Source organism: Heptranchias perlo, chromosome 20, assembly GCF_035084215.1.
Source record: "Heptranchias perlo isolate sHepPer1 chromosome 20, sHepPer1.hap1, whole genome shotgun sequence".
Classification (NCBI taxonomy): domain Eukaryota; kingdom Metazoa; phylum Chordata; class Chondrichthyes; order Hexanchiformes; family Hexanchidae; genus Heptranchias; species Heptranchias perlo.
Window position 1 is genome coordinate 30,805,886 of NC_090344.1, and position 14,703 is coordinate 30,820,588.

The window sequence follows — 14,703 nt, forward strand, 5'->3', positions numbered from 1 at the left end:
ATGTCAGAAGCCAATTGGTGACTTTTCACTAAAAGGAGGGCTCGTCCGGGATTTGAACCCGGGACCTCTCGCATATCACTCAATAAAACGCCCAAAGCGAGAATCATACCCCTAGACCAACGAGCCGCTTTTACTTCAGCTTTCCAGCCAGTGTAAAAGTTCGTTGCCTCCCACAGCCGATCGGCCATCCTTTCGGACCAGGTCTGTGCATCCAATCTTGTTTTCTGCTCCGGTGTCCATCAATATCAAGTTGCACACTAAATATTTCCAATCACCAATATTAGTCTCCCTTTACCAAATTGGTTTCGAGTGTACGACTTGAGTTGTCAAGTGAGACGTTTCAGAATTATTTGCTCTTAAACTACATTGCTTGGGAGGATACTGAGAGGTGTGTCGATTTGCGGCACGCTCTGTTCCCTTTGCATCGCCTCATGCACATTGAGTTGAATCATGGAAAGGTTGCAGCACGGAAAGAGGCCATTCGGCCCATCGAGTCCGTGCTCGCTCTCTGCAAGAGCAATCCAGCTAGAAACACTCCCCCGCCTTTCCCCGAAGCCCTGCATTTTTTTTCCTTTCAAGTACTTATCCAGTTCCCCTTTTGAAAGCCATGATTGAATCTGCCTCCATCACAACCTCGGGCAGTGCATTCCAGATCCGAGCCTCTTGCTGTGTGAAGAAGTTTTTCATCATGTCACCTTTGGTTATTTTGCCAATCACCTGAAACCGATGTCTTCTGCTTCTTGACCCTTCCGCCAATGGGAGCAGTTTCTCTCCATCTTTTGTGTCTGGATCCTTCATGATTTTGAATACCTCTATCAAATCGCTGCAAAACCGTCTCTGTTCCAAGGAGAACAACCTCAGATTCTCCAGTCTATCCACGTAACTAAAGTCCCTCATCCCTGCAATTATGCTGGTAATTTTTTTCTGCACCCCCTCCAAGGCCTTCACATCTTTCCTGAAGTGCGGTGTCCCGAACCGGACACAATACTTCAGTTGTGTTCGAACCAATGTGTTATAAAGTTTCATCCTGACTTCTATACTTTTGTACTTTTGTACTCTATACATCTATTTATAAAGCCCAGGACCCCGAATGCTTTTTAACCGCTTTCTCAACCTGCCCTGCCACATGCAACTATTTGTACACATAAACCTCTCTTTGTTCCTGTACCGCTTTCACATTTGTGCCCTGGAGTTTATATTGCCTCTCCTCGTTCTTCCAACCGAAATGTATCACTTTGCATTTTTCTGCGTTAAATTTCATCTGCCACGCCTCCGCCCATGCCACTAGCCTGTCTATGTCATTTGAAGTCTATCACTGCCCTTAACACTGTTTACTACCCTTCCAAGGTTTGTTTCATCTGCAAATTTTGAAATTGTGCTCTGTGCACTAAAGTCCAAGTCATTAATATATATCAAGAAAAGCAGTGGTCCGAGCACTGATCCCTGGGGAACACCACTGTACAACTCTCTCCAGTTCGAAAAACAACCATTCACCAGTAATCTCTGCTTCCTGTCCCTTTCTTGATGATAAGCCTACCATGCGCCACTTTATCAAACACCTTTTGAAAGTCTACATACACCGCATCAACTGAATTGCCTTCATCTATCCTCTCTGTTACCTCATCAAAAACTCTTACAGGTTAGTTAAGCACGATTTGCATTCAACAAATCCGTGCTGGCTTTCCCTAATCAATTCATCCTCGACCAAGTGACTGTTAATTCTGTCCCGGATTATCGTTTCTAAAAGTTTCCCCACCACTGAGGTTAAACTGACTGGCCTATATTTGCTGGGTTTATCCGTGCACCCATTTCTGAACAAGGGTGCAACCTTTGCAATTCTCCAGTCCTATGGCACCACCCACATATCTAAGGATGTTGATAGATTATGGCCAGTACCTCTGCAATTTCCACCCTTACTTCCCTCAGCAACCTAGCATGTATCCCATCCGGAACAGGTGATTCACCTACTTTAAGTACAGCCAGCCGTTCAAGTGCCTCTTCTTTATCAATTTTTAGACCATCCAGTATCTCAACTATAAGTTCCTTTGCTGAGACACTGGCAGCATCTTCTTCCTTGGTAAAGACAGATGCAAAGTACTCATTTGGTACCTCGGCCATCCCCTCTGCCTCCATGAGTAGATCTCCTTGATCGGGCCGAATCCGCCTCTCGCCTCCGCTTACTACCCGTTTACTGTTTACATGCCTGCAGAAGACTTTTGGATTCCCTTTTATGTTGGCCGTCAGTCTATAGTCATATTTCTCTTTGCCTCTCATTTCCTTTTTCTCTTCCCCTCTGAACTCCCTAATTTCGGCCTGGTGAATGAGAGCATAAAAAAGTTAGCATTTCATTCAGCCGGAAACAGAAAGTTACTGGTTGATGAATGGCGATTTGAACAAGCATTCGTCTTTTTTACAGAGTTTAATGAGTGTTGCGAAATTAATACAGTGAACTAGAATTCCTGATGGGGAACCGCTTCAGACAACACATTACTGCCCACACTGGGAAAAAGGATACTTCCGAAACTTTGACAACACAGAGCAGGTCCCGCTGCAAAGTCACAGCTTGCCAGCTATTCCGAAATTTGGAGCCTGGACAGGGAGTTAAACGCTGGACCTTCAGCTCACTGCCCACTTTAAAAGTCTGATACTCTACCGACTGAGCTACCCAGGCTCGATACTACATAAACTCCCATCGTGCATATTCATGGGAGGCCTCTGAATCATCCCTGCAGCCGGCGAGCAAGGGTGAGGTCCGTTTGATAAAATTCTCAGCAACGTGTTGAGGAGAATTCTTGTTCCTGTTGAACATGATGTAAGAAACATGGACAGTGAACTCGTGAGTTTACAATTCTTCTTGTTTGTGCCAAATGTCTTGTCATTCGTTAGCACCAATTAAAATAACACTTTACCCAGCGGCACAAAAGCTGAACTTGTCCCACACGGGAGCTGGAAAAGGCCTCTCGACCTTTCAGCGTATTAACATCTGTAAGCTGAATAATTTCTTCCGTTACACAGTGACACCAGGCAGCATATTTCTCTTCCAAATTTTGCCAACACGAAACTTCCAATCGATGAATATCGGCTTAACGAAAAGAAGAATTGTTTGTTTGGTTCTTTAGATTTAAAGATCTCGTACCGGCCTCTTTGCCATATGAGCTGCCGCTAAAAGTCCCCTCTCCCCCTATGAACAAGTAAACTGGCACCTGCTATTGCAAGACGGCAGGCCGGAGGAACCCAAGAGCTCCCATGGGAACACTAAGAAGTAGATGCGTTATTGAACATACCAGTTGTACCTTGAACTCCAGTCAAAATGTTCGGAGTAAAAGGTTTGATTGTTTTAGAAGACGCTCGAACTCACAACCTGGTCATTTCTGGAGCCCATACTGCTATTAATAAGTAACGCACGCTCAATAATTGTGCAACACGAGAGCAGCGAACAACCGACAGCATCAGCGCTCCTGCCAAACAGCTTCATTTTCGGTCTCACAATTATCACTTCGAGATCTTTCTCAAACAGAAGCCTCCAATCACGATGCGCTTCATTAAATAACAATTCTTAAATCAAGAGAGTTTTGATCGATCATGACTAAAGTATGTACAATTTCCTCACTTGTTCCTTTCAATCCCCTGGGATGGTAAACATCAGGTCGTGGAGATTTGTCTATCTTTAGCCTAATTATTTTCTCCATTGCCATTATTTTACTAAAACGAAACCCCTAGATTTATTAACAGTTTTCCTCGTGTCTCTGCTATGTTGGCTTCATCCATTTCTGTGACGACCGATGCAAAGTAAAAATTTAGCAACTCTGCCATTTCCTGATTTTCAATTACAATATCACCTCCATCTGTCTTTAAGCAGCCCACATTACTCTCAGCCGCCGTTCTTTCTCTTAATATACTCGTAAAAACCTTGAGAGTTATCCTCATTTTCCCTCATAAGTTTTTCTCCTTTTCCCTTTTTGCTCCTCTTACGCTTTTTTTAGTTCCAGCACCACAATAAACAACACTTCGCTGTAAAGTTCGGCTCAATAGTTCTCCAATGTCAGAGCGAGAATTGTCTGATCCCCGAATTTATTTAATGTAACAAATACAATCACACATAATCATCCGTGTATCAACGCACTGATGGATACACAAAGATAAACACAGCGAGAAATCCAGTCAGTGTCGGAATGCACAGATGAACGGACAAGCGAAACAGACAAAGATGAAACGGCCTGAACCCCCAACAGTGAAGTGTCGCTGATAGATATTAATGAGAGGAGGTGGAGACAAAGTGTCATCAATTGGCGCTGTGGCTGAGTTGGTTAAAGCGTCTGTCTAGTTAACAGAAGATCCTGGGTTCAACTCCCAGCAGTGCCTTGTGCAGCTGGTTATTTTACCTAATTTGTGGAATTGAGCGACAAAATAACACTGTGTATTTGTTCAGGAGGAAACGGACAACCGAATGACTGTTCAAAAACGCCCTTTCATTGTTCAGACAGACCTCTCACAGAATGTGTCTGCAACACGTTAATTTAAAGACACGTTCTTGGATTTGGGGTCGGGGTATATTTCGCGATTTGAGGTTCAAACCCGGAAGTCGTCAGAATTTGGATCAAGACTTGTGATCTTGACCTGCGGTGCAAACGTTTGCAAAGAGGGAAAGGAAGTCCCCAAATCACTCCACCTGAATCGCCAGGCCCGGATGAAATACATCCCAGGCTGTTAACAGAAGCAAGGTAGGAAATATCGGAGGCTCTGACCATCATTTTCCAATCCTCCCTGGCTGCAGGTGTAATGCCGGAGGATTGGAGGACTGCTGAAGTTGTACCGTTGTTTAAAAAGGGAGAAAGGAATAGATCGAATTATTGCAGGCCAGTCAGCCTAACCTCGGTATTGAGCACAATTCTGGGGGAAAGTATTAATCTTCATTTAGAAAGGGACGGATTAATGAAGGGCAGTCAGCATGGATTTGTTAAGGGAAGGTCGTTTGAATTGAATTTTTTTGGAGGTATCAAGGAAGGTGGATGAGGGTAGTGCGATTTTTGTAGTCTACATAGATTTTCGCGAGGCTTTTGACAAAGTCCTACATGGCAGATTGGTCAAAAGTGTAAAAGTCCATTGGATCCAAGGGAAATTGGCAAGTTGATCCAAAATTGACTGAGTGGCAGGAAGCAATGGTCGACGGGTGTTTTTGTGACTGCAAGGCTGTCTCGAGTGGGGTTCCGCAGGGATCCGTACTAGGTCGCTGCTTTTCGTAGCACAGATCATTGATTTGGATTTAAATGTACGGGGTATTATTAAAAATTTTGCAGAAGATGCAAAAATTGGTCGTGTGGTTGATGGTGAGGAGGGAAGCTGTGGACTGCAGGAAGATATCAGTGGAATGGACAGGTGGATAGAATAGTGGCAAATGCAATTCAATCTGGAGAATGAGGTAATGCATTTAGGGAGGGCAAACAAGGCAAGGGAATACACAATAAATATTGAAACTAATTTGCCATTTAGACGCCCATTTTGCAAGTTTACTGACGTCTTCCTGTATTTTTCGCATTTTTCCTTTGCATTAACTACAGCTCCCAATTATGTGCTGTCTGTCAATTTTGAAATTGTATTTCCGATTCCTGTGACTAAATCATTAATTTAAATTGTGAACAACAGTGGTCCCATCACCGATAAATTGCGAACAACAGTTGTCCCAGCACTGATAAATTGTGAACAACAGTGGTCCCAGCACTGATAAATTGTGAACAACAGTGGCCCCAGCACCGATAAATTGTGAACAACAGTGGCCCCAGCACCGATAAACTGTGAACAACAGTGGTCCCAGCACCGATATATTGTGAACAACAGTGGTCCCAGCACTGACAAAATTGTGAACAACAATGGCGCCAGCACCGATAAACTGTGAACAACAGTGGACCCAGCACCGATAAATTGTGAACAACAGTGGTCCCAGCACCGATAAATTGTGAACATCAGTGGCGCCAGCACCGATAAATTGTGAACAACAGTGGTCCCAGCACCGATAAATTGTGAACAACCGTGAACCCAGCACCGATAAATTGTGAACAACAATGGTCGCAGCACCGATAAATTGTGAACAATAGTGGTCCCAGCACCGATAAATTGTGAACAGCAGTGATCCCAGAACCGATAAATTGTGAACAACAATGGTCCCAGCACCGATAAATTGTGAACAACAATGGTCCCAGCACCGATACATTGTGAACAACATTGGTCCCAGCACCGATAAATTGTGAACAGCAGTGATCCCAGAACCGATAAATTGCGAACAACAATGGTCGCAGCACCGGTAAATTGCGAACAACAGTGGTCCCAGGACTTTTGACCTTGAACTGCATTTGAAACTTCTGCATAAAATGAAATGAAGTCCCCAAATCGCCCCACGTGGCTCTCAAACGCAATGGGAAGAAGTTCAATGCGAACAATCAGGAATTTAAAGGCAACTCAACGACCTGCACTTTCTTTGAATAAGTTTTGTTCGCCATTATATTTGACCGTGAAATCGCTCTCGGCTTTCATCTTGCTGAAGCAGAGTGTGGCCGCTTTGTATCTGCGAGCATGTCGGTGACGAGGTTAGCTTGGACACTGATCGCTTCCAATTTGTAAAATTTCACCAAGCGTCAGCCAAAAGAAACCGAGAATCGAATTGTAAGTGATGAATTGAAGGGATTGGTGCTCCAAGCAGATCTGGAAAATGCACAGTGCCGTCGATCAGGAGTTCGAAATCCACCCTCCAGCCACTCACCAATCATATTAACTGAGCTTTACTCTGGCCCAGTGTCACCGCACTGAAAGCGAGTATTTCTCCGGCATGTTTTTCTTCAGAGTTGCTGGTTTAAGAGTGAAGACCGGCTGTTTGGATTTTCACTCCTACAAGCTTCAACCATTCATTTTGGACTGACTGTAGACAGTTGTTATATTGGTCGCTGCAAACTCAAAGTTTAGCCCAATTAATTATTGGTTTAGCAGGTGACCTCTTCGCCTGTCTCGTTGGTGCTGTCGGTTTGCACGGAAGTTTGATTGTTCGAGCTCTTATTTGATTTTTCCTCAGGATTCATCGCCTCAAAGTTCCAGGGTTTCAATGTATGTTTTGGAAGCAAGAAAATTACAATTCTCCTTGGCAGACAAGCCCCCGAAAGGCCCGAAGGGAGGCCGCACTCGCTGCAGGAGAGCTGTTTCGCTGTGACATGGAGATTTCTGTAGTGAGCGAGACCAGACTGTTTCTATGTTCAGAAAATAAATGTCACACCCTTTATGTTGGAAAAGCAAAACGGTGGGGATTTTTGTATCAGATGTTGCTCGTTGCGTTACTTTCATCTTGATCGTAGAACCGGTTCGGGCGTTCTTGTAATAAAAGGCGACAATTTCCTATTCATTTTAACTTTAACAACAGCTGCACTGAGCTTTTAATCATACCCTTAAGATACAGTCTATAAAATGATGAAATTTGATTACCTGCAAAGCATAAAAATCTGATTAAAGTTTTGACTGTCTCTCGGTAACCACGTCAACATCTCCTTCAGTATGAAATAGAAAGTTATCGTTTGATTAATGGTGAATAAAACAGTCATTCATCTACCAACAGGGTTTAATTAGTTTCATGTAATTAATTTAATAACTTTTGCGAAAGTTAATTCCCTGACTTGGAATCGAACTCATGCGTTGGTGGGAGCACTGAATTCTCACCATCAGTCCATCGGGGAGCGCCCAAGATTGCGCACGGAGCACAGCAGAACTGGTAAGATTTACTTTTCTTTCACTCTTCCGTGATTCATTCAGCTCTGTGTTTATTTTCAGGCCTCTTATCTCTCCCTTCTTTTCAGCTTCTGACTGCGGATATTCTTGTGGTTAAATATGAATAATATAGAATATCTCACAGCCCCGGTATATGTGCTCCTTCTCCGTACAGTTCTGTACAAAATCAAACTGTACGTTTATAACGACGGTGTCTCTCCTTCACCCCCGACAGAAGCAGGAGGAGATGCCACTTTAAACTGCCAGTTGCTTCAAATGATTCATTATGGACCTGCGTGGCCTTGCAGTTTTCCTAGGAGCTGCATTCAGGTTCGTGAATTTTAGAAATGGAAACATGTCCATCAGCAGCTTGTGGTAGTATTTTACCTCACTTTCCATTTCATGTACATGCCTAGTTGCACTTGGTGCTGTCATTGCCTGAACATCACCTTCTGTCACGATAGTAGTTTGAACAGAAAATGCCATTTTTTTGCGAGCAGCTTGTCTCGCACGATAATGACCTGAATTACAAAGGGGCAAGTAGGAAAGGCCGCGTTGGGCTGCTTGATCGCACCAAAGAATTTTCAGCGTTTCTTTGTGGTCTTGTGTTTAGATTTGATCATCACCATGGCAACGGTTCGATTGTTGTATGTCTCAACACTCGTATTTAAACACTCTACCATAAGTGCACTGTATTCAAATTGCTGATTTTTTTCACTGTGAGGTCGAAGAGACATAAATGTGTGGACAATAGCTCCGAATACATCAACTGGGTTGCACCTTTGCTTCTCCCCCCGTCTCAGTCTTTCCATCTTTACCCTTCTCTGCTGATGTTGCAGGTTCGATCATCCTTGGCCGTTCAAGAAAACCTGAGAAGTCCATCAGGGGAAAATTCAGAGAGTCAAGAGACAGGGACAGGGAGAGATTAAAGTATGGAAACAAATCGGATAAATGTCAAGCTTTGCGAACGAGCAGAATTTAAGATGGAGCTTGGTAGAGATTCTTTCACGTGCCGTGCAACTCTGCAAGAGACCATTGGCTCCGAATTAAAAGCATTTGCCACGCTGGATCATCTCTCTGAGGGAGGGAACACGGTCCGTCAACTCCAGTCCTGATTTGTTTGATCATTGAACAAATCTATAAGAAATAGCGCTACGAGCAGGATTCGAACCTGCGCAGGAAAACCCCATTAGATTTCGAGTCTAACGCCTTAACCACTCGGCCATCGCAGCTATGCAAAAACAGAACAGCTACTGCTACCAAAAGGGTGCAACCAGTGCAGAATTCGGTGCAACCCATCGCCGATCGGCCATCCTGCGATCCATCCAATCACTTTTTCTATTCCGATGAACAGCAATGTGAAGTTGTACACTAACTATTTCATATCAACAATATTAGCCTCTCTTTACCACATTCGTTTTGAATGTGCGACTTGTCATGCCAAGTGAGACTTTTCAGAATTAATTTCTCGAAAGTTACATTGTTGTCTCCCTCGGCATCCGCAGATTATCCACTCCATCACAAGTGTAACAGTGACTGCACTTCAAAAATACCTCATTGGCTGTATAGCGCTTTGGGAGGTCTTGAGGTCTTGAAAAGCGCTTTATAAAGACAAGACTTTCTTTCTTTTTATACTGGAATAAAATTACTGATGTTTTCACTGTGAGGACGAAGAGACATTAATGTGTAGATATTATCTGCGAGTTCATCATCTGGGTTGGATTTTTAGTTTTCCTCCCGTCTCAGTCTTTCGATCTTTACCGTTCTCTGCTGGTGTCGCAGGTTCGATCAGCTTTTGCCGTTCAAGGCTGCCTGAGAAGTCCATCAGGGGGAAACACAGAGAGACAGAGACAGAGAGAGATAGAGAGATAAAAGTATCGAAAAAACCTAACGTCAAGTTAGCAGCATTTACGATGGAGATTGGGAGATATAGAATCATAGAATCGTCACTGCACAGAAGGAGGCCATTCGGCCCATCGAGCCTGTGCCAGCTCTCTTTAAGTGCAATCCAGATCGTCCCATTCCCCCGTTCTTTCCCCGTATACCTGCAAATATTTTCCCTTCAAATACTTATCCAATTCCTTTTAGAAACAAGGATTAAATCTGCTTCCACCACCCTTTCAGGCGATGCATTCCAGATTATATCCACTCGCTAGTTTAAGAAGTTTTTCCTTTTATCGCCTTTGGTTCTTTTGTCAACCACCGTAAATCTGCATCCTCTGGTTCTCGACCCTTCCGCCAATGGGAGCAGTTTTTTTTTATTTACTTTATCTAAACCCGTCATGATTTTGAACACTTCTATCAAATCTCCACTCAACTTTCTCTGCTCGAAGGGAAGAACTCCAGCTTCTCCAGTCTACCCACGTAACTGATGACCTCATCCCTGGAACCATTCCAGTAAATGTTTCTGCACCCTCTCTGACGCCTTCACATCCTTCATAAAGTGCGGTGCCCAGTTTTGGACAGTTGTGGAATTTTGTGAAGTTCCCTTCACGTATCTTGATATTTTGCAAGTGACCACTGGGCTCCCAGTTAAAATGATCTGCCGCGGTGGAGTATCTCTCTGAGGGAAGGAATTGCAGCCCGTTATCTCCAGTTCATATTTATTTGAGCATTGAACAAAACTTTACACAATAGCGCCGATAGCACGATTCCAACTTCTGCCGGAATACCCCATTGGGTTTCAGATCTAACGTCTGAACCACTCGACTACCGCAGCTGCGAGCGCCTTTGATGCACGGCTGTTATTCAGAATGCACAGGGTACTCACAGGAGATTTGTGAGACTATATGTTCTTTCAGACAGGTTTCCAACTGGACACATGCAGCCGCGACCGTCCGGACGTTGCTGTTTCACTGGTAGAATTCTCACCTGCCACCCGAGGAGACGGGGATTGATTCCCGGCCGATGAAGGAGCATTTTCTTTCTGCACCCCTGAAAAGAGATAGATTCACATTCAGCTTCAATCTGCACACCACGTTGAGACATTTTCCTTTCCCTATGTGGTGTTGCGTCGACAAACCCTCTGCATTCGAGCCACGAAACGTCAAACATGCTCTGGAATTAAGTCAATCCTGTATTCTGCAACGCTGAAAAGATGTGAAAAATAAATGAATGAATTTCCACTGAAAATAGTGACACAGGAGGGCTCGTCCAGGAATTTGAACCCCGGACCTCTCACATATCAATTAGTGAAACGCCCAAAGTGAAAACCATAATCCGAGACCAACGAGCCGTCAGTAACACAGCCGTGCAACCAGTCGAAAGTTTCCCTGCTCCCCACAACCGATCGCCTATCCTTTTAGACCGCTCTGTCCATCCAATCATCGAATCATAGAATGATTACAGCACAGAAGGAAGTCAATTCGGCCCATCCAGACCGTGCTATCTCTTTGTCAGAGCAATCCAGTTCGTCTCATTCCCCCGCTCTTTCCACGTGGCCCTGCAATTTTTTCCCTTCAAGTATTTATCCCATTCCTTTGTGAAAGCCACGATTGAATCTGCTTCCATCGTTTCAGGCAGCACGTTCTAGATCATAACAAGTCTCTGCTTAAAAAAGTTTTACTCATTTCGCCTTTGGTTTCTTTTGCCAATCACCTTAAATCTGTGTCGTCTGGTTCTCGACCTTTCTGCCAATGGGAACAGCTTCTCTTTATTTACTTTTTCAAAACCCTTCATGATTTTGATCACTTCTATCAAATCTCCTCTCAACCGACTCTGCTCTAAGAACAATCCTAACTTCTCCAGTCTGTCCACGTAACTGAAGTCCCTCATCCCTGGAACCATTCCAGTAAATCTTTTCTGCATGCTCCCTGAGGCCTTCACATCCTTCCTAAAATGCGGTGCCCAGAATTGGACACAATACTCTGGTTGTCGACGAACCAGTGTTTTATAAAGGTTCAACATAACTTTCTTGATTTTGTACACCATGTCTCTATTTATAAAGCCCAGAACCACTTTCTCAGCCTGTCCTGCCACCTTCAAAGATGTGTGCACATATGCACCCAGGACTCTCTATTCCCGCACCTCATTTAGAATTGTATCATTTAGTTTATATTGCCTCTCCCCATTCTTCCTGCCAAAATATATCACTTCGCACTTCTCTGCATTAAATGTTATCTGCCATGTGTCCGCCCATTCCACCAGCCCGTCTGTGTACTCCTGAAGACTATTAGTATCCTCTTCACTGTTTACTCCAATTACTAGTTTTGTGTTATCTGCGAATTTTGAAATTGTTCCTGTCCGGACAAGTCCAATTTATTAATATATATCAAAAAGCAGTGGTCCTAGTCCCGACCCTTGGGAAACAACACTGTCTACCTTCCTCCAGTCCGAAAAAAAATACCTTCACCACGACTGTTTGTTTCCTGTCATTTATCCAATTTAGTATCCATGCTTTTATTCCATTGGCTTCGATTTTGCTGAGAAGCATATTATGTGGCACTTTACTTCATCGAAAAACTCAATCAAGTTAGTTAAACACGATTTGCCTTTAACAAATTCGTGATGGCTTTCCTTTATTAATCTACACTTGTCGAACTGGCTGTTATTGTTATCCCGTATTTATCGTTTCCAAAAGCTTCCCTGCCACCGAGTTTGAACTGACTGTCCTGTCGTTGCTGGGTTTATCCTTGCACACGTTTTTAAAAAGGGATTAACATTTGAGATTTTCCAGTCGTCTGGCACCACCCCCATATCTACGGACGATTGGAGATTATGGCCAGCAACTCTGAAATTTTCACCCTTACTTCCCTCAGAAACCAAGGATGCATCCGATCCGGACCGTGTGACTGACCCACTTTAAGTACAGCCAGCCTTTCTAGTACCTTTTCTTTATCAATTTTTATCCCATCCAGTATCTCCACGACCTCCGCTTTTACTGACTCTGGCAGCTTCTTCTTCCTTGGTGAAGACAGATACAAAGTCCTCATTTAATACTTCAGCCTTGCCCTCTGCCTCCGTGCATCATCTGCATTTCTGGCCCCGAATCTGAATTTCGATTCCGATGTGGTGCAATGTCAAGTTGGACACTAACTATTTCAAGTCAACAATATTAGTCACTCTTCATCAAATTCATTTATGGTGCATTTTCTTACAGTGAAAACACGCATTGAAATCCAGGATATTGCATCGTCCCTTGGGGGTCATTGGACCATCAAATTTTGGGTTAAGAGCCGAACGCGCTAAATGATTGTGCCAGAGAAAAACATCACATCGCATGATTAACAACATTAATTTTTCACCGAGCTTTAGCTTGTGGTTGCAGTGACCAATGAACGTTATGAAATTAATTAATGAAACTAATGACATTCTGTGAAAGATGAATAATTGTTGTAACCGATAACTTTGTGCTGCAGAATCACGGAAATATTAACATGCATAGTGAAACCTTAAATAAGTTTTTGTGTTTTGTATGTGATGCACTTTCACCGTTTTCCACTTTCCAGACTGCATTTAAGGGTCTGGTTTCAAATATTGATAGTTTATGACACCTGTAATTTGGTACAGCCGTTGTTGACGTTAACAGGAAGTAACAATAATTGTCCCTTCTCGAAGCACAAGTTGACGACTGGAGGTTTATCCGAAGCAAGTTCCTCAAAACTATGTTTTTATGCGGGAACTGAAATAGAGCTTTTTCACGTAAAAGGCGAACATGATAAGCATTACACTACGGAAAACTCAGCACACAATTTTCGCAGTCCCTCAGTGTCCTGCCCACTGTTTTCACAGCGGGGCAGTGTTTCAGGGGTGGGCTTTCAATGTTCAGAACATAATTTTTACCAGAATTAAATTTGTCGCATTAAAGTGCTCCTTATGTGTTAATTTCGATTTACACCCTTGCCAGTTTTATGCAGAAACAAGTAACAATGTTTAAGGGATGTGGTGTGTTCAATGTTCGTGCAATAACCGTATGACGCAGTGTGAGAAGTGAAACACAGACCACCCAATGAGTGCCCCAAACCGATTGCCGTAAGAAAAAAAAATGGCCGGTTAGCTCAGTTGGTTAGAGCGTGGTGCTAATAACGCCAAGGTCGCGGGTTCGATCCCCGTACGGGCCATCAGTAATTTATGACATTATTTGAGTGACTTTGAAAATCCAGACTTTACAAACAAGGAAGTTCATGCAAAATTCAGAAGGAATCGTTTTTGGAATAGCATTCATTGCAATGTTTGATATACCTTTGCCCCTGGGGCGGAGAAAAAAAAATCTTTCCGCTCATTTTTCATTTATCCTTCATTTCTCACTCACCTTTCCGTGTCTCCATCTCTTTCTGTCTGTCTCTTTTCCTATCTCTCCATTTCTTTCCATTTCCGGGACCATTCTTCCAGGTATGTTTACTGACAAACATTACAACCTGTGTCACTCAGTGTCCGGGTATGTTTACTGACACACATTGCAATCTGTGACACTCAGTATCCGGGTATGTTTACTGACACACATTACAATCCGTGTCACGCAGTATCCGGGTGTGTTCACTGAAAGACATTACAATCTGTGTCACTCAGTATCAGGGTGTGTTTACTGACACACATTACAATCCGTGTCACGCAGTATCCGGGTGTGTTCACTGAAAGACATTACAATCTGTGTCACTCAGTATCAGGGTGTGTTTACTGACACACATTACAATCTGTGTCACTCAGTATCAGGGTGTGTTTACTGACACACATTACAAACTGTGTCACTCAGTATCCGGGTATGTTTACTGACACACATTACAATCTGAGTCACTGAGTATCTAACAATGTGAAGCAACGAGTTTTATTCCCGCTGTGATATCTCTCTGTCGGTTTGCTGATAAACGTTTAACTCGGGGCCTGTTCCCTTTCACGGTCACAAGCAGTGAGAAACAGACAGAGCGGAGATGAGGAAAAGGCATCAGTTTAGGAATCAAATGCTTCAAATCAAATGTTCGCCGGCGCTGAGAGAGGCAAAAAACAGAGAAAAATGCAGAAAGA

The 14,703-nt window shown here is 43.4% G+C and overlaps 4 non-coding genes across 4 annotated transcripts; 2 read left to right on the top strand and 2 right to left on the bottom strand.

The window, feature by feature from the left end:
• Positions 1 to 37: 37 nt before the first annotated feature.
• Positions 38 to 126, bottom strand: trnap-ugg (transfer RNA proline (anticodon UGG)). Its single transcript is given in 2 exon segments — positions 38 to 73; positions 91 to 126. It is a non-coding gene; the product is annotated as a tRNA-Pro (tRNA).
• A 4,162-nt stretch (positions 127 to 4,288) lies between these two features.
• trnat-agu (transfer RNA threonine (anticodon AGU)) lies at positions 4,289 to 4,362 on the top strand. Its single transcript has one exon. It is a non-coding gene; the product is annotated as a tRNA-Thr (tRNA).
• Positions 4,363 to 8,893: 4,531 nt separating this feature from the next.
• On the bottom strand, positions 8,894 to 8,975 carry trnas-cga (transfer RNA serine (anticodon CGA)). Its single transcript has one exon. It is a non-coding gene; the product is annotated as a tRNA-Ser (tRNA).
• Positions 8,976 to 13,728: 4,753 nt separating this feature from the next.
• trnai-aau (transfer RNA isoleucine (anticodon AAU)) lies at positions 13,729 to 13,802 on the top strand. Its single transcript has one exon. It is a non-coding gene; the product is annotated as a tRNA-Ile (tRNA).
• Positions 13,803 to 14,703: the final 901 nt, after the last annotated feature.